Source organism: Protopterus annectens, chromosome 1.part2, assembly GCF_019279795.1.
Source record: "Protopterus annectens isolate FY-2018-M chromosome 1.part2, PAN1.0, whole genome shotgun sequence".
Taxonomy (NCBI): Eukaryota; Metazoa; Chordata; order Ceratodontiformes; family Protopteridae; genus Protopterus; species Protopterus annectens.
In genome coordinates, this window is record NC_056727.1 from 1,181,914,543 (window position 1) to 1,181,939,299 (window position 24,757).

Here is a 24,757-nt window from a genome sequence, read left to right on the forward strand (position 1 = left end):
TTTTCAGAATATCTGTGGCTTTCTGGAAATGCAGGAACTATATTTAAAAAGATTAATAATGAAATAAAATGATGAGAGAAAAAAAAAACATAGAACAAATCATTTGTTTTTTAGTCTCTTCTTCTCTGAAGTCTTCCACGAAGTTTCAGTTGCCAGTCTCTTTAATGAAGGACTAGCCCATTCCATTTCCTCTATTTTATCCAAAATCTTATTTTTTTGATAAACAGTAAAGCAGAGTCTAAGTCATCGAAAATTTTAGGACCATCAGGAAGGAAGATTTTAAGCTTGGCAGGAAACAGAATGTATGTTTTAAACTGTGCTTTTTTAAGCTCCCTTATTAGTGGCAGAAAAACTTTTCTTTTAGCTATTACCATGGAAGAATAGTCACTGTCAAAACACACAGTTGTCTCATTAATCTTAACAGGAGCTTTAGCCCAAGCAGATTTAAGAACCATCTCTTTATCAAAAGATGATAGAAATCTAACTATAACTGATCTAGGATATTTTTTGTTAGAGTTAGTATTAGCTATAGATTTATGTGCTCTTTCGATACCAAAAGAGAATGCTTCTGGTAAGTCTAAAGTTTTAGGGAGCCATGTTGTTAAAAAAGAAGTAATATTGTTACCTTCAATATTTTTGGCAGTCCAAAAATCCTAATGTTATTGCGCCTAGATCTATTTTCCAGGTCATCCAGCTTTGTTTGTAAATGTGTATTTTGTTTCAGCAGAAACTCAATGTTGATTTCCTCTTCTTGGATTCTATTTTCCATGTCATTCACAGCTTCTTCTATGCCTGTCATCTGGATCTTCTGTTGTTGCAGGTCTATATGTAACAAGTCTATTTGTTTTGTAGTTTTTTCTATGAAGGTGTCTATTTTAGTATCCATTTTATCCATCTTAGCAGTAAGTTGCTGGATTATAATTATCAGAGACTGAAGTTCTTTCTTGATGCTTGAGTCTTGAGAATTTGTCTTACTGGAACTCATTTCAGACTGATAAACTGACAGGAAAATTTCCAAAGTGATTTCTGACAGGAATATTGTTAAGATTTCCTTTCTTTTTTAGATATAGTTCAAGAACTATATAAAGCAAACATATTTAGAAAGAAAATTACTTCAAAAATTAATTTTTTAAGTAATTAATTCCTGTCAGTGTAATGAAATTGGTGGAGCTGAAGAAATCTGCTGCTATCCTGTGTTCATCCTTGGCCACGCCCCCCTCGTTCTTAAACTTCTTGATGCAATGCTCGTTGCCAAATATCTATTTTTAAGGATTAGTATTAAGCTCATTTATTGCAATAAAGCTTGGTAAATTGCTTCATTTACTGTTTCATTTGTGTTGGAATATGTGTGTTTTGATATTACAAACCAAATATTTCTAAATTCTTAATATGTCTTTCAGTCATTCTTCTATCCACAATATATCCCACTTGAATGTATTCTCCTTTATCTTTTCTTCCAATCAGTTCATCTTCATTATAAAATGGTCAAGAAAAGGCATCCAGTTTATCCAAAGGTATCTTTATCTGAATTAAAATGTATTACAAACATGACTTACACACCTTATATAGAAGGAGTTTAAATAAAACTTTGTTTAAAGTTTAACTTTTCTTTAAATTATTAAAGTTCCCCTGGCATCTTGCCTTAGAGCTTTCAAGGAGATAAACTCAAAACAGGATTTCACACAATTCGTAAAAGCACTCCAGTGAATTAATTACATGCACATTGTCCTCCTCTACAAATATACTGATCATGTCTGGATGTTAGTTGAGCTGTTTTGCAGGCACCTTAATGTTTATGGACATCAGGCTTGATTTTAAGTTCTCTGTTTCTAAAGTATAGACAAAGAATCCACTTTTGTTGTACTGATGAGATCAGTAAAAGGCCAATACATACATGCACACAGCTAGTTGTGTTTACCTTCATTGTCCTGGATGTACCTTTAAAGACTTAAAAAGTAAAAAGTCATGGATATTTAAAAGCCATGTAGCTGAAACACTGCATGTGATTAATGGGCTGTTTACACATATGACATGAGCTTCCATTACAGGAGTTTTAAAGTATCATACAGTAAAAACCCTAGCTTGGCTTGGTTTTTCCTTGTACTTTTTACTAAATTGTTTGTTTGCGTGACATTTTCACCATTTGATTTGGAATGAGAAATAAAAACAAACCACATAAAAGGATAAAACCAGCTCCTTGTAAATAATCGTAAATAAAAGCAAAACCAAGGAGACGATAAACACAGCAGGATAAAAGCAAATGAAATTTAATGGAGCAGGAGCGCTTTCACTTTGCTTCCACAATGTTTCTTTAGATACAAATCAGTTAAAACAATCTTCCTACATCATTTTAAAAAAAACATAAGGACCAATCAACTATGTAAAACCATAATCATGTGATATTTTGTCACATGACTTTTCAACTCAAATGCTTACATACCGAACTTATGTATTTTAAAAGTTTATCTAAACATAAGCTAAAATAATTGCTATGAGTGAGTAAAAACATATCTAAATCCTACGGCAATAATAATAAAATAGCTCTTTGCTTCTCCAGTTGAAATTACTCAGATTATATTCTAGAAAACAAATATTTAAAAGTACACCATCAGATGACAGTGTAAAACTTAAAACAGTCTTCACAAAGCACAACAATGCATGACAAATAAAATAATAATGCTTATGCAAAACACATGAACAAGTTATCAGACTTACTATCTGATATCATCCTAGGACAGGTGAAGAAGAAATAAAATATCTCAAGGAATTATAAAGCATAATAAATCCCAAAACAAATTAGTTGCTCAAAATGTAATGAGCTTTGATGTTACACCTTAATGGTTATGCAAGGTCAAGACACTTCTTCTTTTGGCTTTTTCCTGGTTAGGGGTCACCACAGCAGATCACCTTGTCCCCTCATGATTGGCAGTGGAGTTTTACAGTGTCAAGTTGCCAGACGGCACCCAACCTTCCACAGAAGGCACACAGATGTACACACTCACGCCTAGGGCCAATTTAGAGTGTCCAATTGACCTACAGCATGTCTTTGGGATGTGGGAGGAAACCAGAGCAAACCCATGCGACCACAGGGAGGACATGCAGACTTTTCACAGAAGGCAAGAATCGAACCAGAGAACCTCTTGCTGTGAGGCAGAAATGCTTACTGCTGCACCACCATGGCCACCCATGCAAGGTCAAGAAACTGATATTATAAAATAAATTGTGCCCTCAAGTGGTAGTAAACATATAACAAATCTCTCAGGAAACTACGAAGCATGGTAAATGTAAATAATGTTTATAAAAAACTTGAAAATACTTTTGAACTCACCATCTGATAACAACATAGGACAAATGGCATCTTATATCAAAGTTCTCTAACACATGATAAGTTTCAAAACAAATGAATAGCTATGAATGTTGTAGGCATAAGGTTTTCATGAATGATATAAAAATCAATACTACCCAGCACAAAATGCCTATATATATATATATATATATATATATATATATATATATATATATATATATACACACACACACACACACACACACACAAACAGATGATCTAATTAATGGTCTGTCTGCTAAAAATGGTTTGAGGCAAACACTTTCATTTAGACCCTGTTTCCTGTCAGCTTGAAGTCTTATTATCTACTTCTGCTCCTCTTGTTCTGATTTTTAGTTCATATTACCTAATCTAGTACTTGTATTTAAACATTATGAATCTAAAATTATGTGCAGGGTTGGTCTCATGTATGTGCTTAGTCATATCTACTGATAGGTCTTGCTTCTTAATCTTGTATACATGTTCACGTACTCTCTCCATCAGCGATCTATTGGTTTTGCATACATAGGAACAGCAACATTCCTTACAGATAGCAAGGTAGACCACATTGTGAATAGAATAATCAGCACAGAAGTTGGGTAGTGTCTGTTTATGAACATGAGGTGCATATTAGGGCTAGCAGTCAGCCCAGTACTACAAACTTAGCATGACTCAAAGGTTGGTTTAAGAGGGTATCCTAGTTCGGGAGTACAGATATTTCCATATAAGTTCAAGTTTATTCCAATATTGCAAATACTTATTTCTGACAACTATGTTAGGTAGTTCAAATATGATAGGTATTTTAGTTCATGAGCAATTTGCAGTTTTATTATGACTCAGTTATGAGTCATGGTGTAGTTAAGTACTAACTTATTATATTAACTATGACTAATGGATATTCAACTCGTAATTCTAGTATTTATTTAACCTAGTAATTGCAGTGTCCTATCACCAGATGACATTTTTGACTATACAGGTTAACAGGCTCATAGGTAGATACTAGGCTATTGGCCCTAGGGCCTATATAAGCCTAGCCAAAAAGGTACCCTGGCTTTCGCCACCCAAGAAAATTATTTTCCTGTGCCCCTGTTGAACAGAGCCACAGAAGTGATCCCCGGGGTGAATTTCCTATCTCCCATCCGATCATCAAGATTTTTCTTGAAGGGTGCTAATGAGGAGCTTTGTTTGATATAGATAGGTAGTTTGTTCCAGAGTATGGGAGGTCTCTGTGATAGGAAACTAACCCTCCAGCATGTTCTGTTTATTGTGGTGACAAGGTTTAGGTCCCTAGAGCATTAGGCAGAGATCACCTCTGAGTAGGCGATATGTGACAGACTAAAGCTGGAGTCTTTTGAGATGGTGTGCATAAGGCATCTGATTGAGGCCAGTAATCCTCTTTGTGAGGTATTTCTGCAGGCTTTCCAGTTGTTGTAGATGTCTTGTGAGGTACATACCAAAAGAGGCACTGTATTCTATAATGGGTCTAGTGAGTGACGAGTAGAGGGAAACAATAACCTATTTTTTTCTGGATGAGAAACATTTTGTGATGAGGTGTGCCACGTAGAAGGATTTTCTGACTACTGTGGTGATGTGATTATCAAAGGAGAGACTACTGTCCACCTTTGTCCCAAGGTCTCTTATCACACTTTCGGTGTTAAGTAGACTACCACCTATGTGGTAGTTCATGGGTACAGAGTTTTTTACCAAAAGCAATGACAATGAACTTTTTGGCATTGAGCTTGAGGCCATGGCTTTGACACCAGGCATCTGTCTCAGTGATGCCCTTTTGTAGGATGTCCACATCATTAGGAGTTTCGATTATGGCTCCTAGTTTGCAGTCATCTGCAAACTTTGTTAGCCAAAGACCTTCTGTATTAGCCTGTACTTCAGAGAAGTAGATACAAAACAGGAGACGATCTAGGACTAAACCCAATGGTACTCCACTTGTCACTGGTCTGAAGTCAGATTTGGAGTCTGCTACTTTCACAGTCTGGGTTCTGTCAGTGAGCCAGTTGGCAACCCATCTTGTGAAATAGGGATTTATACCTAGTTTAGTGAGTTTATCTATAATTCCAGAGTGGGGGGTGGTGTTGAAAGCCTTGGCAAGATCTAGATAGGCTATGTGAACCACCTTACCCTCATCTACGGCTTTGGTGACTGCTTCAAAGAAGTATATCAGGTTTAGGAGACATATCTGCCTTTTAAAAACCCAAACTGGGTGGGATCCAGAGTTCAGAGATTACCAATGTCATTGTTTAAAAGTTCCACGATGATACATTCCATAGCCTTGCAGACCAGGCTCGTCAGGCTAATGGGGCGGTAGTGACTCTCTGGTGGCTCCCCTTTGTGGAGTGGGATAACCGTCACTGTACACCATTCAGTAGGCACAAAGCTTGAGGTAAGGCTATGATTGAACATAGTACTTAGGTGGGGTGCCAGTCCATTCTGTAGTTCATGTAGAATGCAGCCTGGGATGTTGTCAAGTCCCATGGATGTTGTTTTCTTGGCTTTGGAGAATGTGGTTTTTACCTGTGCAGCCATGATTACAGGAACTTTGCATTCTTCTAGTATAGAGATGGGCCCTTTAGGGGGTGAGAGCGTGGCAAAGTTAGCACCGAACCTATCTGCCAGGATGTTGGCAATATCAGTTGGTTCTGTATATTTAGTGCCATTATGCTGTCACTCAGAGTAGATCTGAGTGTTGCCATTGAGATTCTTAACATAGCTATAGAATGCTTTGTGGTTGTCTTTAGAATCAGTGGCAATTTTGTTTTTGTAACTAGCTTTGGAAGATTTTATGAGGGATCTCAGCCTCTTACTGAGGCTGACCAGGGAGTTCCTCCAATCATGGTATTTTACTCTTTTTTGCAACAGTTTCTTTTTTCTGTTGTAGAGTTTGTTTATGGTAGGGGACCACCAGATTGGCTTCCTTTTTTTTGGTGGATAGCATCTTGGTTCGGTTAGGGATCGCACTATCCATGCACTCATGTAAGTGCTTATAAAGTGCATTTGTGTAGGATTCAGCAGTCGTACCTCTATTGTCCATCTGCATGGGTGACGTAAAGTTTGCCACTTCTGTCTTAAGAAGTGTGAAGTTGGTTTTAGAGAACTTTTTTTACGGTGGTATCCCTAATGGGGAGGTGGGGGCAGGATGTGGATGTCTAGGGTGATTAGCTTGTGGTCGGATCTGACCAACGAGGAATTGACCTCTGGTGTGGAACAACAGTTGCCCATCTTGGTAATGACCAGGTCTAGGATACTGCTGCCCCTGGTGGGGGTGTGGATAAGTTGATCCAAGGCGCTGGAATTTATGAATTCCAGAAATCTTTGAGCAAAAAAGTTGGTACATGAGTAGTTTTCCCAGTTAATGGTGGGGTAGTTGAAATCGCCCATTATTAGGGTGTTAGGTTGTACCCTAATATTTTCCAGTGTATCAGGAAATGAAGAGTGGGAATCCTGGGGGATGGTGGGGGATCTGTAGCAAGCCACAATTTGGATTGCAGACTTGCCCAGAGTTAGCTGCAATTGGATAATCACGGATGCATTATTCTGAGCAACTAGCCTGGAGGTGCGGATATCCTTAATTAATATGGACATGCCTCTGCCTTTATTGTTTCGATCCAGGTTAGGTGGTCAAAAGGTGTGGTATGAATTATAGCCTGGTATGCAGGAGTGCTCTCTGGAGCCTTGAACCAGGTCTCTGTCACAGCACAGATGTTGATGTTCTCCATTTTAAGGAGTGCCTCAAGTAAGTGCATTTCGAGGTTTCGACTTCTAGCATTAAGTAGTATTACCCTCAGATTTTGCTTGCTTGTACCTGTTACGGTGGTGACCTTGCCTAAAAAAAGGCACTATAGGGGTAGCAAGAGCCATAGCCAGTATCCAGAATCCCAAGGGTGACAGGTGCAGACCATCTCTGGAAAAGCATCATGGTCTGTCGATGATGTCATCCCAGGCAAACAGATACTGGATCCCCTTAGAATGACACCAGAAGCTTAGCCAATTGTTGAAGTCAATCATTTTGTCCTTGTACTGTGGTATCATTCTGGGTGATGGCAGGATGCTACTCAGGACTAGGGTCACACCTGCCTGGGCTACAAGATCAGGCAGCTCCTCCATGTCTCTTTTCATGTAGTCCAGGGAGGTATGTCTCAGGTCATTCACACCTACATGGACAATGATAGAGTCATAGTTGTACTTGTTGTGGAGTGACCTGAGTGCGTGCATTATGTGGCGGATCCTGGCACCTGACAGGCAGCTGACAGTAACTTTCTCCTTGTTTAGCCTGGTGAGTGGAACATCAGTGTGTCTGACTATAGAGTCACCTATGACTAGAGTGTTGGGTACATTGTTATGCCTTATGGGCTGTGGTTGAGTGGCACACTGAGTTTGTGGGCTATGTGTCATTTGGGTTGTGTTGGGGTGTGGAGGTTGCTTGTGTTTCAGCTTTGGAGGTCCCTGTTGCTTGGGCAAATTTTTATTGAGATACTCCGCAAATGTAGGTGTGTGTTTTGTGTTTCTATGTGTGTGTGTTTTGGTGTTGTAGGTTTTGAGGAACTATCTGATGAGTGTGGTGTGGTGCAAGTGTTTACCTTCACCTCTTGACTGTCTAGTCCAGTCTTGGGTGAAGAGAGCTTTGCTTCCAGTTTGGCTATATAAGTGCATCTCTCACAGGTTGTAGTGTTGAGTGGTAGGAGGAGGGGGTTGCCCGTGTACATGAGGCAATTGCTGCATTGCCCCAAGATGCCCAGATTCATCAGGTATACAGGAGAAAACACACATATATATCTATATATATATATATATATATATATATATATATATATATATATATATATCTATCTCTCTCTCTCTCTCTCTCTCTATATATATATATATATATATATATATATATATATAGAGAGAGAGAGAGAGAGAGATATAAATAAATAAATAATATATAACATTAGCGTCTCTGACTTTGCATGAATATTTAGATGTATTTTTTTGTCATAAGGTATTTTTGAACGATTTATTTGTTTTGGAATCAAAATTGCTTGCAACATTCTAAAATGCATTGCCATTTGTTTTATGTTGTCATTAGACTGCTAGTTTTAAAATACCTTTATGTGTTTTCACGAGCATTGCTCATTTCCATTCATTATATCTTGAAGTATTTTTCATAGTTCTATTACATGCTTTGCCACTAGATGGCACTAGTGATATAATATCATTGCCATGATTCAGCATAACTACTAAGGTGTAACTTTATGGTTTACAACACATAGGGCAACGGACTATTTTGGAACTTACCATGGTAGCGTTGTCGCCTCACAGATAGATGCCCATTCGATTCTCAGTTAGAGCGTCTTCTGTGTTTCGACATGCGTGAGTGGGCGTTCCTTCGTTGAAGGTTGTGTGTTAGGCCCAGTAAGCCAGCACGTAAAAATCTGCTGCCACTCATTAGTGGACCAGAGTTCCGCTGTGGCGACCCCTAACCGGGAAAAGCCGAAAGACACAAACAAACAAAACTATGCTCAGAAGCACTTAGTAATGGATTGTCATCTGTTCTAGGATGCTATTAGATGGTGAGTCTGAAAAACTTTTTTGTGAGTGTTTAAGAGCCTCATTGTTTTTACTTGCTATGTTTTTCAGCATTATGTTAGATTTGTTATATGCTTTAAGCCACAGTTAGCATGGTTTACATATGTTTCTTATGTCTTCTTGAGTCAAATTTGAAAACTCCATTAAGAAAAATGAGGCGTTCTTAATTATTTTTGCTATAGGCTTTGAATGGAATTTAGATATTTTTTTGTGTTTGTTTAGCCTAGCAAGTTTAGTGTTTCACCACCAGATGACACTTTTGACAATATAACATCAGTACTTTTGATTTTTGTATCATTCATGAAAACCTTATGCCTACAACATTTATAGCTTTTCATTTGATTTGAAACTTATCCTGTGTTAGAATACTTTGATATGGGATGCCATTTGTTTTATGTTGTTATCAGATGGTGAGTTCAAAAGTATTTTCATGTTTTTTATAAACATTATTTACATTTACCATGCTTCCTAGTTTGCTGAGAGATTTGTTATATGTTAACTACCACTAGATGGCACTCTTGAGTTTATAATAGCAGTGTCTTGACCTTGCATAACCATTAAGGAGTACTGCAAGGCTCATTACATTTTGAGCAACTAATTTGTTTTGGGATTTATTATGCTTTATAATTTCTTGAGATGTTTTTTTCTTCTTTTCTTCCAAACATCTCCACAGCTCCACAGTAAAAATATATCACAAAAACACATCCTTGAAGGTGAAACGCCGAGGTACCAGATCGCTTGCTATTAAAGAAAAGAGGAAATTACTGGTAAAGTGCTTGGCCTTGTGTTTTTGTGATATGTTTTTTTTTCTTCTTTACCTGACCTAGGGTGATATCAGATGGTAAGTCTGATAACTTGTTCATGCGTTTTTAATGAGAATTATTATTTTATTTGTTATGCATTGTAGTGTTTTGTGAAGACTGTTACAAGTTTTACACTGCCATCTGATGGTGTGCTTGTAAATGTTTGTTTTCTTGAATATAATCTTGAGTAATTTCAACAGGAAAATGAAGAGCTATTTTATTATTATTGCAGTGGGATTTGGATGTGTTTTTGCCCACTCATGACAAGTATTTTAGTTTAGGTTTAGATAAACTTTTAAAATACATAAGTTCAGTATGTAAACATTTGAGTTGAAAAGTCATGTGACAAAATATCATGTGATTATGGCTTTACATAGTTGATTAGTCCTTAATGTTTTTTTTTTAAATGATGTAGGAAGATTGTTTTAACTGATTTGTATCTAAAGAAACATTGTGGAAGCAAAGTGAAAGTGCTCCTACTCCATTAAATTTCGTTTGCTTTTATCCTGCTGTGTTTATCGTCTCCTTGGTTTTGCTTTTATTTGATTTGGAATGTTAGTCAGGTGACTTTGCAGACACCTTAATGTATATGGAAATGGGGCTTGTTTTTGAGCTCTGGGTTTCTAAAGTATAGTCAAACAATTCACTTATGCTGTGCTGATGAGCTCACCAAAATAGCCAAAATGTGCATGTCCACAGCTAGTGGGCTTTGGCTTTTTTAGCCTGGAAATACCCATCAATACTTAAATAAAACGTCATGGAAATTCAAAAGCTATTTAGTTGAAACACTATATGTCCTTAATTGGTCATTTGCATATGACCTGTTGGCTCCCTTTACAGGAGGTTTAAGGTATCAGACATTGTTTTTAAGTTCTGTGTTTCTAAAGTATATCCAAACAATCAACGTATGCTGTGTTGATGAGGTCAGAAAAAAGTTTGAAACATGCATGCCCATGCTAGACTTAAAAAATGCCATCTAGCTAAATCACTGTATAGCCTTAAGGGAACATTTGCATATATGGCAAGGACTTATATTATAGGATGTTTATGGCATCACACAGTGAAACTTCCAGCTTAGCTGTGTTTTTCTTGCAATAAATTAATTAATTACATATTGTTTACTGTGGTGCAGCGGTAGCATTGTTGCTTCACAGCAAGAGGTTCTCCAGTTCGATTCTCGGCTGGAGTGCCTTCTGTGTGGAGTCTACATGTCCTCCCCATGGTTGAGTGGCGTTCGAAAGATATGCATGAATGGGCATGCCTTCGTTGAAGGTTGGTCACTGGGCTGGCAACTCGGCACCATAAAAATCTACTGCCAATCATTAGCGGACCGGAGTTCTGCTGTGGCGATCCCTAACTGGGAAAAGCCAAAAACACAAATAACAACAACATATTGTTTACTTTACTGTAAACACTCTGACCAGTTAATTAAATATTGTCCCCTTCTTGTAATATGACCTCTGCTTTGCTGACCACTGAAGAAGTGGACATACCACTAATATTCTCTTTAAGGACCAAACCCTACATCACGATATAAATAGAACCTATTGGTTTGATTGATATCTCTTCCAAAGTACCCCTACCTGTGGAAAATGGTCCCTCTCCACATCAAAGTCGCACTCAAGCTCTTTAAAACTAGTATCGATAAGTGGATGGGGATCCGTAGATTCACCTCAGGGTCTATATTCAGCCCTTATAGTTGGAGAAAACAAATACTGAGGTGTAGACTGCCAAGGCTCATAATCATCTCTGGGATTAATTGCTTAGTTGTTGTTGTTGTTGTATCTTTTGGCTTATCCTGGTTAGGGGTCGCCGCAGCGGAACTCCGGTTCGCTAATGTTTGGTAGTGGATTTTTATGTGCCGAGTTACCAGCCCTGATGCACAACCTTCAACGAAGGCACGCCCATTCACGCATGCCTCCACACAGAAGACACTCTAGCTGAGAATCGAACGCGACAACGTCTTGCTGTGAGTAATATAATAAAACCTATGAACCTGTGGTGTGGAGCCTCAAGAAGCTAGGAGACTTGATGTGATTTTTATGTAAAAGAGTTTGTTTCTGTTTACAGCAAACATACACTGTCTGTCTAGCTGGCAAGAGCATAACTAACCCAAGTAAGCTTGTGCAGATGTCACACTTGCTTATACACCCATTAACTACTATTACAAGAAATTTAAGCACACACAGATTGTCATTTCAGCATTACATAAGGAGAAGCTTGTCATTAGCATATAACAGATGTGCTAAGGCCTTCTCCAGTCTTTCCAAACGCAAATTAGAAAACCGCTGATACCATTTAGAGAAGCGTGACCAACATTTTAACTTATTCCATTTTTTGAATAGCTTACAGACAGGAAATATGTGAAATACCACCCTTCCATGAAAGAGAACCATACTGCTCTACTTTCATTTGAGCTTTCTAGCCGAGGAGCAAGCTATTACCTTCTTTCCAGAGAATGTACTCTGAAGCCAGCTGAGATTTATACAAAAAAGCAATACTTAAAGAAAATTTTAACCATTAAACAAGTTCTAATCAGTATCTCTTGAAAAACCTCTTTATCCCTTGATTGCAAAGGAAGCCTGTGATGTGCTGCTTCCACTGTATTTCTACCAAATGGAGACAAATGTCTACTGGCATGTTTAAATAGAGAACTGGTTGCTGCCTTAATGGGACCAGCCAATCAGCAAGATTGTAATTCAGCCCATTCAGTTAAAAACTCACTTACCAGAAATGTTTACCTAATTTTCCACGTCACATACATATAAGGAGGTTGATGTCCATTCATTCAGCCATTGGAGCAGATGAAAAAATACTATTTCCTGGTTATCTATCCCAAAACAAATGTATGGTTTTTTAAATGAAATTAAGTCCCAAAAGCCTTTTGCTATTAATCTTACCCACAATAAGCAGACCGTGACTTACTGTCTGTTAATTGATTACACATTTATTCTCTGATTTATATTGCTCATCTCCACTCTGTCCAGTTGCATAAGAAAAGCTTCTAAGGCTGCATTCTCTTTTTAAAATGAGTACAACTTGATAGATTTCATTGAGTAAGGTACTAGTATATATATGTGTGTGTGTGTGTGTGTGTGTGTGTGTGTGTGTGTGTGTGTGTGTGTGTGTGTGTGTGTGTGTGTGTGTGTGTGTGAAAGCAACAATAAAAAATACAGTAGTGTAGTGATAACTTCTATCATGTTGATAAGAGATGTATATGAAATATGGAAGTCTTTTGCTGGGGTAAGTTTGTCACATAGATATTTATAAAAAGCACAAGACAGTTGATCACTGACATGGATTCTTAGAATGCAATGTATGTGTGAGTCTGAGAGCACTGAATATCATTACATTATTATGGACATTTTCTACCCCTTTCATTGCCGTGCAGTATTTTAGGCAAAAATAGAAGGTGGCTGCATTCTGTAAACAAGAAGTTAAAATACTTTATTGTGGTCAACATTTTTTTCATAATCATCACAGACATTAGAGGTATACACAGAAGATGTCTATCTTGGGGGTAGGCAAGTCTTGTGTGAAAGTACAGTGCAGTTACCTTATCACTTTTTATGCCCCCCCAGAGGTACTATTCAGTGTCTCCTCTACCTGTGCATATTGACGTATTCATTCCTTCAGAGGTGATATTCTGATCATACCCAGTCTGGCTTAGACTCTGTCCCATTCATTCTTGTTTAGTGGCCTTATTCACCCATTTGTTTCCCTGCAGGTGAGACTCGGGCATAAGGAAGAAGACCAGTGTTATTGGGTTCATGGAGATTCCTCACCTAATTGCTACTAACTATTTTCTGTAGGTAGCGAACATACTCATGATGACTACCTACACAGGTGATGATGGGAGTATGTTTCCACACATATTATTTCCAATCCACAGCACATACATCATTACTACCCTAGCCCCTCTTATAAACAATTATTTACCTAACCACTGAGTGATGTTGCTACTGTTGTGGGTGAGGCAACCTCCCTCCTCCAGGGTTTCTGAACTGGTGCCAGTGACTCAAGCCAACCTCTCCTGCCCAACCACCCCAGTGTCTGTGCCACAAAATAAACATGGGTTACCTGGATCATAGTCAAAGCTTCAGTGTAGTACAATGCTGAGTGTGGTGTATGTTCACTGTTGAATAAGCATTAAAATGTCTTATTAGGAGGCAGTATTTTTGTCCTAGAGCAACTAACTGAATAGCATCACAGTGGTCATTACTACATTTATGTTCATCATAGTCAAATATCAATGGTGTACACAGAAGACAGATGCCTTTTTTGAGGCCGGGGAGGTAAGTTGTGAATTAAAAACAGGCAGGAAGGTTACTTGATCATTGCTGAATGACAAATGATAAGCCTTGCTTTAAGACATTCTGTCTGTACCAGGGCAAATAGTTAAATGATATGCTATGCTTATTATTTTTTGCACTCTCATCACTGTCAAGCATCAAAGGAGTATAAAGAAGACTGCAGTCTTTTAAAGAAAGAGAGATGTAGACCATAACTGAAAGCACAGGGCAGTTACTTACCAACTGTTGAATGTACATTAATATTGTTTGTCAGTGTCGGTGTATATATATATATATATATATATATATATATATATATATGTCTAAGATCAAACAGCTGAAATACATTCTGTGATACTGTTTCATTTACTACAAAATCAGTGAGGTGCAAAGAAGATGAGTATCAGTTTGGGGCAAAACCTTTGAAAGTAGTAGGGAAGTAACTGACCATGTGAATGACTTTTGTATGATATTTCTTTATAGGTTAATGGGGTAGGCCTGCTGGAAACAATTGTTTATTTCCAGGGGAAAACTGGGAGCACTCCCTGGATAAGTCACTGACTCAGAGCCATAGACAAGGCAAATGGAGGTAAACACAATCAACCCCTTTATCGTTCACTACAAGAAACAGCTTCTTAACAGCTAAGAGCCTTGCATATGTCTGAGAGAAACAATTTGAAATGCATTACAGTGGTCATTACTTTTGACATTCAGGCTGTGTGTAAAAGAACAGGACTATTGATTACCACTGAATGATCACAGACGTGACTTGCTGAAGGTACACCTAATAGGAGTAAACTGAAATGGATTGCTTCCTTTCATCTTCATCACAGTCAGTTATCAGAGGTATACACAAAACACTTAACATTTTTGCTTCTGTGTGGAGAAAAGAGGTGCTTGTTTGAGCTGGGGATATAAGAATATGGCAGTTACATGACCAGTTTTAATGACCATAGATAAAGTTTGATAATCACCATTATATTCTGAGGGTAAGAATATAATCTGCATCTTATTTATGCATCAGAATATGTACAAACATTTCAGTATTTAAGGTGTATGGTGTAACGTAAGCTATCTGCAGAAGCAAGTGGTAGTTATTGGATTACCAGAATGATCATGGATGTGGCTTGTTGAGAGGCACTGTTTATGGCTATGAGCAATAATCTGTAACATATTACTGCTGTTGCTAACATTCATCAGAGGTTGGGGGAGCAGACAACATGACTGCCACTGAATGATCATTGGAATAGCTTGTCAGGACAGTTTGTGTGTCTGATAGCAACACACATTACTGTGGTCATTGCTTTACAAAATAATACCTTTACCGAATAAAATATGGATAACAAAACATCATGTGATTAATCATAGAAAATGTAACATATAATGCATGAATCCTATGTATCCTTGAAAAAAATAAGACAAAAATAATTGAGTTTTCCATATTTAGGCCAAACATCAAATATGTGGAGTTTCTAAACTAACCCTTAAACTTAGCATTATTCAGACAATAGTTTACTATCATTTTATTTTATAAGAAACGTTCTTGGACTTGTCTAAAAGGTAATGAACTATGATATTCAGTTTTCTGGAGAGTGCTTCCATGAGATACAAAGAAAGACAATAAATTAAATGATCAGAATCGCTAAGCACAGCCTGCCAGTTTTTGACACTGTTTGATTTAAATGTGATACTCCAGTAAACCAGAATGTTGCATCAGTTATATCATGCATTTGAGTTCTAGTAGATAATTTAATGTCATCGGTTAAATTGTTCCGAATAGCAGCTGTCTGCAGATATTCACAAATTCTCAAATCATATAGAGACATCTACTATTGGTAGACTACAACACTAGAACTCGCCTCTTTTTATTGTTATTTTTATTTTTTTTATTTTTTACTGAAAGCGCACCTAAAAACATGCTGGCTATGCCCTTGCAACTCCTACTCGAATATAACCCACCCCATCCAACCACTACCTTTCTTTCCACTCCACTAACTACCTTGATTATAGCAAGCTCAGATGCTCATAAGCCTAGTACTTATTATACAGGAGGAACTTCTCATTGTAACATTTGTTAATGTCTGTTATGTACTTCGCAGATAAAGATTCTCATTGTCTACTGATGTACTATGTTCTTCATCTGTAAATATGTTGTAAGCAATTGCTATGTTAAATTGTTAATCGCTATGTAATCTAATGTAACTACTGTCTGTTTATTTTAACTGTGGAGCTTTTCTTCCCAGGCCTCCACTGAAAATGGACCTACATCCAGTCGGACAACAAATGTAAATAAATAAATAAATAAAATTAATCTTTTGCGGTGCACCTGTTTAGATAATGCTGCCACAAGTAAATATATTTACAAGTTGTAAAAATTTAAATTTAGGGAAGTTTCATTTCACAAAGATCATGCTATATGCTATTCAACCTTCTCTACCACTCACCAAGTTCACATTTCCCAAGTGTGAGGTGCCCAAATCACAAGACACCAAGAATCAGAGTATTGATAATTATTTGCCATTGGAAATGACTCCTCATGTGCTTTCTATTTGTACACTGGCAGTGATTGTTTTTTGTTTGGGGAGCTGTCTTTCATCATTGTGCCTATGTAATCATGGAACTGGTACATATATTATACACACACACATACATATATAAGTACTGGTGTGTGCTTCCTTTTATTAGTGGGCAAAGGAAGCTTTGACATCTCCAAAATATGCTTACAGCTTGAATTTTTTATGTTGCAAGTTTCTGTCATTTATGGTTGGCAAATCAGTTGCTTTTTGATATTCCAGGTTTCCTACTGAAATCAATATTTTGTTCACTATTGGGAATTGCACTGCTTAGTACACTTTTTGTCTTTTCATGTATTCTTAACTGCTGAGCATTTTACAGTTGTCAGACTCCACAATGCCAGATTTTGTGGCTATATTTGCTCTTTCTATTTAAAAGCTTAAACAACTTTGGACTGTTTTCCTTTGCTCAATGTCAGATGAAAAAAATGCATCTTGAATTTTAATAAAAAATGTTTTAATATGGTTTTTATTCATCAATATACCAGTATTATATATTTCTGATTTTGATAGGTTTTGTTATTTTCCTTGGAAGAGAACAGAGAACTGCACATTTGTTTTCAGCAGATTGCCCCATAGAAGTTTGGCTCTATCAACTGGTGAACGCCATTGTGACCCAAATTCTATCTTAACTGCAAATGACAATATCCCTTTTCTGCTTTAACATATTCTTATGAAATGTTCATAAAAAATAAAAATCTCCATGTTATTTCATTTTACATAATGTCTTAGCATTCAAGGAAGTTAGATGACAGAACCTAAAATATAGCCATGCCTCTCAGAGCATGTAAAATATGGATACTTTGCTCTAGCATATAAAAATCATAAGAAAAGATTACTTTACCCCAGAAAACAACATTATTTTACTTTTTATCTCATATGACTACACCAGCAATATGATTCAGAAACATATTAATTGAGTCAGCTTCAAAAAAAATTAAAAATATACACGATTGTATGTGAAATGAATAGTACAACCAGAACACCCAAAGTAAGATTTCTAGTGGAATTTTGCAGTACTGGTCCATTTCCCTAATGGTAAGAAGTATTATGGCAAATTTCTAAAGTAGATTGTTAATGCACTAGAGTCTAAATTGAGAGCAGGGTTGACAAGCCCAGTAGGGCAGAAAAAACTTCTGTATTCAGAACACAGAGATATTTTAAGCCAATTTGATGAAAGAAAGAGTCTGTAGTAAATGCACATGAACTAAAGCCACTTTGACTTGCCTTTGAAAGCCTATACCTCTTTTCCTTCCTTGAGATTTCATTTTGAAATATTCAAGTAATAACCAAAACTTTCAGGGCACCACACCTCTGAGTTTAATCCACAGGTTTAGCTGTATAGTAACATGGCATTTTATCCACAGCATGTTACAACTGAAGGGATATATTTTCTGGAGAAGTATAGTGGATTTTTACATTTAATGCATTTAACAGCTAAATATGATGACAAATGTAATGATCTGGTGGAAACCAATGACGATGAATGTGAAGAAGATGCTGTTACCTAATCTGTTTCAATGAATAATCCACAAAACACAACCTTAGCATAAATAACATAGAGGGGCTGTACTACTGTTCAGGGTCTGGGTCTCCAACCTCCACACCCAAATTCGACTGGACACTGTTCATTTGCAGAGCCACACCACTATCTCTGTGAACCAATGTCTCCCAGTGCCCCTCTATTCACAGTAACTGCCTTTCACTCAAATGTTATTTTTCACATGCACACAATTTCCAGGGAAGGCTGTTGTATCCTCCACGCAGCTTTCTTCCTGGGCCTTGTAGTACTGCCATCACTCTGAAGAAAGTCAGAGACTTCCAGTTACTGGTATGCTGTGATTGTTCCACTTGATATTTCTTTTGTAGGTAGTCACACAAAGCAGTCTCAAAGACGTGGGCCTTGCAGTGTGTTATTCCTCAGCATAAATGGTTGTCATGTTCTCAGCTAAACAATAGTGAATAAATACTTTTGTAGTAAATAAATACCAGTCAAAATAGCTTAGGCTGATTAAAATAGGTTTTATGTAAATAATAATGAAAAATAACACAATTCACAAATAAAATATACATAGATTGGTAACAAAGAAGAATAAAGTAAAATACAATACATATAGATAGAATGCATACAGAAAAATCTAACTCCAGCTAAGTTTCTTAGCTAGCTGCTACAGGGAGTACTCTACTTTAATTTGACTAGCTAATTTCTACAGGATGTTCACATAGCAATTTCACACTTGACTCATGTCAGGTATTTACAGTAAAAAGACCTTGTCCTTGTATCCATAATCATTCTAACTCACTGTTTTTTTATTTTTGGTGGTAAACCATCTGTGTGGGGGGATTAACTGCACTCCATTTAAGTACCTGTTTGCTCCTCTGCTCATCTCATTTATTTCTACAGCTGCTATAGCATTATCTCAAGCCAAAGTCACTGCAATTCTGCCTCTTGTAACTAACTTAGGTGTATGTTAACAGCAGTTTACCAGCTTGTGTTAATGTCTTTGAAATTATCAGGATTTGTCTTAACTCCTGTTTTGCTGCAGTTTTACAGATAGTGTTCTTGGTACTTATTCCACCATGGACTGACCCACTCCATTCAACCACTCCCTTGCCCAACCACTATTCCCACCTACACCCAATACATCTACACTTTACCTCACTTTCTCCACCTCCTCTACTCACCCTCCACCTACCTTTCTGTCCAGTCATAGACTGGCCTCTTTAAACCATCTCCACCCACTTCTGTTCTAAATTCTTTCTCAAATCGTAATCTTCTATATCCCCATCAAAACCTACCTATTCTCCAGACTGTTAACACTGCTCATTACCTCACCGAACCTTATTGCAAGGTTTTACAGTGCTAACCATCCGATTTTCTTCCCATTTTACCTTACTCATCCTCCTCCTCTCATTTCTAACATCACTACCAGTAGTAGTACTATTAAATAAGTACACCTCAGCCATTACTTCATCCTCGCCTATCAACCATCTTCCCACTAGCTACTCAAAAATCTCTTCCTGCTTATTTTACATAACTTCATTCCACTGTTGTAATTCCAAAATACTAAAAAAATGTTAGTCTCGATGTTAAGGTAATGCTTCTACCCATCTCTGTTAAAAATGCCATAATAAGCAAACCTTCTTTCTCCACCATACATCAGTTTGGTGACGTCTACCCCAACCCAGGTCCCAATCCACCCACAAACCATAAAATGCACCCTAAAAGTTTAAAAATAGTCACTTTAAACATTAGAAGCATATGCAACAAAATCACAGATTGTTATGCCTGTATGACCCAACACAACCCAGGCATCTTAGCCGCAACTGAGACATGGCTAAAGCCTGAAATAAAAGATGCTAAAATACTACCCCTTGGTTATAATATTATTAGGCTTGATAGAAAAGCGTAAAAGGCAAATGGAATAGCTATAATCTTTCCAAATATGCTCACAGTAACTTCCTCTACAGGCACAATCCCAATTTTGGAAAAGCAGAAATTCTAATCTTATTCCTAAAACTTAATAGAGCCAAGAGCGTATGTATTGCTGTGCTATATATCCACCAGGACAAACTATTCCAATACTTGAAAACATACTATCCTGAATGACAGATACTATCACAAATGAAATTATACTCCTCGATGATGTAAACATTGACCGGCAGTCTTTATCCACAACTTCAGTGATTAACAGCATGAACCTCTTTCAATTAACTCAACTTATTAATACCCCAACAAGAAATGGTAAAAATAACTCCCAGCAATCTAGCCAGGATTGGATTTTGGTTACTAACTCATCTAATTTTACCTCTTCAGGTACCCCCCCCCAGTACACTATGGGATCACCTACCAGCTTATATCCACAGGAGTATTACACAAATAGCAAAGGAACATAAGCTCAATACTACCTGTAATCTCTCCAAATTCTCCAAGGAGTCTTTCATTGAATCTGTTAAGGCAGTTAACTGGCCCATCCTAAAAAGAATCCCCTTAAAAGATGCAGATGAATATATTAATGCAACATTCTAAATATTCTTAACAACTTAGCCCCACAGTGTACAAAAAGAATTAAAAACTGCCATACCCCATGGCTCACCAGCTAATTCAAACTCCTTATGAAAGACAGAGACAAAGAATGGATAAACTGGCAAAAGAATAAAAATGACAAAAATTGGCAACTATTAGACAGCTATAAAACCAAGTCAAGAAAGAAGTTAATGAAGATAAAAAGTCATAGTATACTCAGCTAAAAGATAGCCATAAAAAACAATCCTAAAACCTGGTCCTCCATATCCTCTCTCATCAGCCAGGTACAAAAAGGAATCCAAGCCCATACCCGGACATTCCTCCTCTTTTACCTATTTCAATACATACTTCATAGAATGAATAGCCTCAAACCTATCTAACACACTCCCTTTCAGACATCCATCATCCCCTACCTTAAACCCTATACACATTTCCTTTACAAAACTCATCTATCTGCAACCTCTCCAATACACATGCAGACAACTCCACCCACTTCACCTTTCAACCAGTTTCCATTACTCTCATAAAAAAGCTTTTACGTAAACTTAACCTTGTTCCTCCTCAGCCGACAACCTTCCACCAGAATACCTAAATTTAGCTGCAAATGAAATAGCACACCCAATAAGCATTCTTATTAAGAGATTAATAACAGACTCATATGTCCCTAACTTCTGGAAAATGCACACATTACCCCATTACATAAAGGAGGTAATTTTACTGACATTACAAATTTCCACCCCATAGCCATCAATCCTCCCCTCTCTAGAATCCTTGAAAGACGTATTCATCAACATTGTTTCCATTATCTCTTACAAAATATGCTAATCATCAATACACAACATGGATGTCAACTAGACCACAGCACCTGTACTGCATTACTATCATTTACAGACACTGTTAATAAAGCTCACAACTCTAATAAACTTGTATCTGCAGTATTTCTAGATTTATGAAAAGCCTTTGACATGGTCACTCACAGTAAATTCCTCAATCAACTTTCCACACTGGGTCTATCATCTCCATCTATTCAGTAGTTCTCTACCTACTTTGCCAACAAGCAACAGCTGTAAAAAGGAAAAGACCCATCTCCAAATATCTTCCCACTTCCACAGGAGTCCCACAAATTTCCATCACTGACCCTCTACTGTTCAATATTTTTATCAGTAAGGTGAATTTATCTTTTTGTGATGGCACTATGATTCAATATGCAGATTGGTCTACCATAATTTGCTGTTCAAGTACCTTAAGTCACCTCCAAGAAATCAGTCAACAAGCTATCTCCATTGAAACCTGTCTTACAACAGCACAACTCCTACTCAACTGCCAAAAAAGCAAACTCCTCCGCTTTACCCCAAAAACTCACACCCCTAACAAAGGATCTTTCAAAATCTTTTCAGCAAATGGCACTGAAATTGAGTTAGTCCACCATACCAAACTATGAGGAGTCATAACAGATGATAATCTTAAATATGACCTCCACATTTAAAGCAATATCAAGAAAACCCATCAAAAACTAGACGTTGTACAGAAACAATCATTTTCTGAGCACACCCACAAAAATTACTCTAGTCAAAACCAACCATCTACCCTCCCTACTCTATGGAGAACCAATTCTAACTAATTTACAATCTTTCATAAAAAACACACTTGAAAGCTGCTACAATGAAATTGCCAAGTTTTGTTCTAATTCATCCTCCTTTACCCCACTCTGTAAAGCTCTGCATACCCTTAGCTGGCTGGAACTCCCCCTACACCCTCCTACTTTCAGCTTATAACAATACATAAAATCATACACAAACCATTAGCCAGTTCAGCTCTTACTCATTTAATCAACATGCATTTTACAAAAACAACTCTGAGATTGGAAGGCAAAAAGCTTTTCACCATAAATAAACTAAATAAATCCCCTGGACAAAGCCTATACTCATACTCAGTAGCAAAAAAAAATGGAACTCCTTACTTCTAACCACCAGAACTATTTCTAATCTACCCACCTTTAAATGCTCCCTAAAAGAATACCTTACAAAATCTTGGACCTGCTCCTGTGCCAATCCTGGCTGAACACTCCTTACTTCTAAAGACTAGAATTATTTCTAATCTACCCACCTTTAAATGCTCCCTAAAAGAATACCTTACAAAATCTTGGACCTGCTCCTGTGCCAATCCTGGCTGAACATACTCACTATATTTCAATCAACCCTTCAACCTAGACAACACTTCTCAATCCTTTCCAGCCTCCTACTCCACTCCTTGTTGTTTTCCCCCAACACCTTACTATGTTTAATTATCTTTACAGACCTTTCCTCCCTACTCACCTAAGCTACTTGAAGACACCCTACTCTGCACTCTTCTTATATTCTCCTTCTCTCCGTCCTTCTTCCTTCTATAACCATAAAATAATCACCACTCTTATACTAAGAAACCACTCAGTTTCATGTCACTGTCTCTAATCATGTAATTTCTGATGTCTGTTTAAATATCTTATTTGAATTGTTTTAGGTCTCATTTACCACATAATAATCTACATAACAAATAATATGACTATTGAATTTTTCCTCACATATTCTCTTCAACTCATTTTCATTATGCTCTACTATGAAGCATGTGTTCTATGTTTTTCTTATTACAGCATTTTTTTCACTCTTGTCATGTAGCGTAACATGATACTTTGCAATTTAAAATATTTGTACTTGCTGTTTTGTAATGTTACATGATGCTTTGTGAATGAAAATATCTGTACTTGATTTTTGAAATATTGTGATTGTGGAGCTTTTCTCCTCAGGCTGCTGCTGAAAATTGGCACTTTCTGGCCCGGTCTAACTTGCCCAGTAACCAAATGTCAAATAAATAAATAATTAAAGAAAGAAAAACTTAAATTATTTTTTACATGCAGCGCACTGAGCAGAAGTTCACTGTGGTACAAAAATGTAAACCAAATATTCTGCAAAATGTAAAGTTCTCTCAAGAAAGGTACAGGAATTTAATCCACGAACCTCTCCTTGAAAGAATATAGTCTGTCTCCATTTGACACTTCATTATGAAGTTTCAAGAAAAAAGTGAAATATGTTTAGCTAAAAAGCACACAAGAATGCATTTTTTTGTCAGAACATCCAGTGTAGAACGCCTATGAATGTGAAGTCACAGCTTTAGCTGATTAAAAACTGGTGATTATAACCATGACATAAAGCAACTGGAAAAATATATATTTTTCTTGGGAAATGTAGGCGGGTTTTACATATGATGCACTGGCACATTATCAGTGATGTACTTTAGGCCATTATCACACTCTTCACACTTAAAAACTCACCACTGAATTCAATCAATATGAAAACTAAATAAAATGCAAAATGTCTGACTGTCAAAGTAAAGGCACGTGGACTAAATCCAACGAGTCCTGTCTTAAAAGGGCTATAGCTCTGTCTTTTTTGGGATTTCATTACAGTGACTATATGGTAATAACATATTGGTGTTCTGCTAACTAAACAGAGCTAAGACTGGGATTATAACAGCAGAGTTTCCAGTAAAACACAACTCTGAATTTGACTTCTCAGCTTTAGCTTGGGAAGGTTATGAGTAAATAAATAAAGATATATTTACACACATAATATAAGATTTTTACTACTGAATTAATGGGAACTTAGTACAAGTGTGTTTTGGCCACCATTATTTTTCCCTCTAGCCTTTTCTGCAGAGGTGAACTAACTCCAGGCGACAAACCACATATGATGCTAGACTGTAACAACAAAGGCCCTTTTAAATGCCAAGCTACCACCTCTGTATGAGAGGTAATTTGTCAAACTTCCCAAGGAGAGTTCACAAAAAAAAAAAAATAAAAAAATCAGAGACTTTTAATAAGATACTTGGTAGAAAACACATATATACCATTCCAGTGTAATGTGTTTATTCTGAGACATAGCATTATCTTTCAGTGTGAAAGAATAACTTAAGTATGACTGTGCTGCATTATGAAACTGTCCCTCAACAAACCATAATGTTCTTTGCTCAGAAGTGATCGTGTTACTATTTTTTGTTTTCTCATATCACCTACCCCTTAAAAAGATAGCTGCATTCTGTATACTTCTAAAGTTTCATTAATAAGGAAACAAGCAACAAAAAAATAAAAACATAAAGGCTAAAGTACTCAGATTCATATG